The following is a 3,594-nucleotide window of genomic DNA, read 5'->3' as shown; positions in this document are numbered from 1 at the left end:
GTTTAATGTGTTCTTTCACTGAATCAAGCTGGTGATCTGTTGAAATTTCTCCAATCACAATAAGCATATAGTATCGAGTCTGGCAGAAAGGAAAGGCACTGCTGTCCAAGGTGCTGAATAATCTCGCGCTTCTCCTGAGGACCTACAGCAGCATCTCCTAGCGGCATTTCCATGGTAACCGAATCTGGAGCTGAGGGAGTTCTTGCATTTCCATGACAACTGCAGCCATCAGCCCTCTCCGTGGGGCGGGATTAGAGGAGGAGCGGAAAGAGTGCCTCGGAAAAGACGTCCTGCTGTTGGTTATCGGCTGCCACCAAACGCTTACATTTCATCATGACAACTTTGCTATCGATAATGTATTCTGAAATACCTAGGAGAAATAGTTGTTTACACTCCATCTGCAAATGACTTTTCATTATGCCAAGAAAATTGGATGTAATCCAGAATAAATTGATTCTCAAAAAAGGATGTTTGCAAACTCACTCTCTCTTACTGAAAGGCAATCACAGCCAATATTTTCTCTTATTATAATCATATTTTAGTGATCAATCATCAATAAACTTTGTATCTTATTTTTGTGCCAGGAGATCAGATGTTCTAATACTAAACAGATTCTTGTCACAACTTCATGTCATTATGGGAAGATTAAGCTTAAATCTAGGGTTTTGTAACTCACATACACATGATATATGATCCATAAAAGATTATCATCCATAAAACAAAAATAATGACCGACACATGAGATTGACTGATGTGCAATGTCTTATGCACTGCAGATGAAATATGATCTTTAAGCACATCTCACAGGGTTTGGTCATGGTTTGGGTTAGTATGGCTTTTGCTGATATCTGATATACATTTCCACAGTGTCTCTAGTCATGAGTCAGCATTCTTTAAGAGGTTTACTGCAAAGTTCTTATTGCAGCTACTGTAACATGAAGAGAAGGATTGTATACTGCCCTCTGCTGTCTACTTCAGTGCACAAACACAAATATTTGAATTATATTGCTTTCCCTGATTTCATTCTAGGAACCATTTAGTAAAAACAGAGATATTTAAATATACACAGTCACAAATTTGTATTGATATTTTACATTGCATTCATACTGGTGTTGCACGTAGGATAATGTACAAGCATTACTTTCTAGTTACAAGTGACATCTTCTCTGTTATTAACCATTGTTTGTATTATTTCCAAAAGTTAAATGACTGTGTGCTCTGGAAAATATCTTAGATTACTTACAATATGCATGATATTTTGTACAAAGTAAATTTCTGATCTCATCTGATATTTCCCTTTTCATTTGATGGCTCACTGCTTAGTGGAAAATGTCATATATGTTCTCATAAGTTCTTTTGAATAATGTATTTTTTCTTACCACACTCATATACTGGTATTATCATTTACTACTGATTACCTTTACTCCTAAGACATTGAACTCTGCAGCTCCTTCAGGATTTGATTGCACTTTAAAGTGTTTTGTTTGAAGGACTTCCTATCTTGGTTGCTTGTTTGGTTGTGTGTGTGGGTGTGTAAGTATCAAATTTGTATGATTTTATTTTTGATGATTTATTTTTATGTAGAATACTAGTCATTATGTCAGCTGCCACCAATGATCCACACTGCCATACGCCTCAGCATGACCACTTCTGATCACACTCTTTCTTCTTTATTTAAAGATGTATGCAGAGTGACCAGTTTGAAAGACTTCTTCATCTTCAGCTCCTCCTTAACGGTACTAATGCTTTCACAGACATACCCATACCTGTTTGCCCTGATTGCGATTACATTTTTCTGCATGCTACTCACAGGCTAATCTGACCATGATGTCTAAACAAGAAAAAAAATCCCCTTTATCCATAAAATGTAATAGCAATGTTAGTATTTCATTTTTGTTAATCTGAAGCTTTCAAATGAATTCTAACAGACACGTATGTATGAATAAATTAGTGAAAAATACACACTATCATTTGGCTCTTTAGTATTCCTTTGTGTTTTGAAATATGTTAGTTTCTATTAATTACCATGCGCGCGCATATCAAAAGATGCCAAGGCAGAAGGCACCAGGTGACACTCGTGTATCCCACACACACCCCATCATCTTCATAGAGATAATCGACTCGCACCTTTCCTTTCTTCCTGCTTTCTTCCAGAAACAGACAAGCCTGCGGTTTAGCACAGGATCAGTTTCTCAGGTAATGGGCTCATTTTTGTAAGATGTCGCCATCGCTGTGACTTGCATTTTGTGCTTCCAGCGCGATGCTTTGTGACCGATGGACGAAGTGATTTAATAGTCTGTTATACAGGCGTGTTAGTCCAATGCAACAATGGTTCCTCGTGTGAGCACATAATGTCGAGAGGATAACACGTCGTTGTATTTACCTGATGCCTTCGAGCTCGAGACGACAGGGACCGTTAGCTGTCAAGTGCTTGATAAGAAATGTGGTGTTTGAGGGATACCTACTAATATTCTTTTCTTACCCTGTACTGTATAGCAGCCATCAATAGCTGGTATCGACATTATGTCATCTCATATCTGTTTGCAGCCACTAAACCAATGAAATGCATGATGCTACACAACACATGATGATGATCAACAACAACAACAACAACAACAACAACAACAACATAAAGGCTTATGGGTCATTCCATGAACCCGATGCAGTTTCCTGACATTTCTGGAAGATTCTAAACATTCTGTCAGACAAACGCGTTTAAAACTGCATTATGCCACCACAACCTAAATGAATACATTTTAGGATACGCCAGAATGTAATTATGACAGGGTTGAACGGTTTAATTTGACACACAGGGCTTGCACAAGGTGCTTTCTTATAATCTCGGAATTAAATTATGAATTATAAATGATATGGAAGTTATTTTTTAAAAACAAATATACATGAGAGTCACAAAGATCCTTAAAAATATGATTACAACTAGCCTACAGATAACTAAAGAACCACTTCCTATATCATTTTTACCCTGTGTTTGTTCAATTTATTAATATACATGTTATCATTATTGGCAGTGTTGTTGTAATAATGATACTAATAACGATGGTATCGGCTTAAATCTCAAAGTGGATCTCTCAGATCAAATAATATTCGTTGGAATAAATGGGAAAAAAGATGACCTCAAGAAAGATACTGGCTTATCTCAAGAGATTTTAGCTAACTATTCAAAGATAGCCACTGGTTTAGCTCTTGTAAGTCGAATGTTTATATATTTGGTCTTACTGGGCTCTGCCTTTAGTGGGCGTGGTTTGATAAAGTATCTAGCTTTGCGATGTATCAGGCGGTTGGATAAATGGCTGGAGCAAGTTGCAACAAACCCCTTACGTCAAGAAACCCGTTGGTAATAATACTCTTAAAGTTATAATTAAGTTTTTTTCTTCTTCTTAATTTAAGGGTTTTGCAGCTGGGCAATGGTAAATAAAACACGAACAGAACGGCCTTAAACATCTGCGCAATTCCAACTCTCGAGTACAAAACCCCGCCTTACGCTTCTCTCTCGGCCAATCAAAGCAGGTTTTCTAGCAGTTCGGTTGAGCCAAGAGCTTTCGTGTCCAATCAACGGCGAGTATTCCTGCAGGG

This window comes from Sinocyclocheilus grahami, unplaced genomic scaffold, assembly GCF_001515645.1.
Source record: "Sinocyclocheilus grahami isolate Dianchi unplaced genomic scaffold, SAMN03320097.WGS_v1.1 scaffold8508.1, whole genome shotgun sequence".
Lineage (NCBI taxonomy): Eukaryota > Metazoa > Chordata > Actinopteri > Cypriniformes > Cyprinidae > Sinocyclocheilus > Sinocyclocheilus grahami.
This window is presented reverse-complemented; position numbering follows the sequence as displayed.